Source organism: Penaeus monodon, chromosome 29 (assembly GCF_015228065.2).
Source record: "Penaeus monodon isolate SGIC_2016 chromosome 29, NSTDA_Pmon_1, whole genome shotgun sequence".
NCBI lineage: Eukaryota > Metazoa > Arthropoda > Malacostraca > Decapoda > Penaeidae > Penaeus > Penaeus monodon.
This window is the reverse complement of record NC_051414.1, coordinates 9,332,165-9,332,447: the sequence shown is the minus strand read 5'-3', so window position 1 is coordinate 9,332,447 and position 283 is coordinate 9,332,165.

The following is a 283-nucleotide window of genomic DNA, read 5'->3' as shown; positions in this document are numbered from 1 at the left end:
CTTCGAAGCCTCGAGTGATGACGCCCTGTTTTGGTGACGTAGGCAACGCGGGCTAAGTAGTTTCCCTCCATCCCCGTTTTCAGTATATTCCCGATGCCTATCACGCTAAATTTCTCTGTTTATTCCGTACCCACTTCATCTGTTGGGGCCATTGACGTGCTGTAGTTGATCTCCGCGAACTAAAAATACCATATATTTTAGACAGTAAATTTCATAAAATATAAACAGTACTAAATTCGTTATTATCGGCGACACGCATCTTTTGTATAGAATTGCCAAGCTC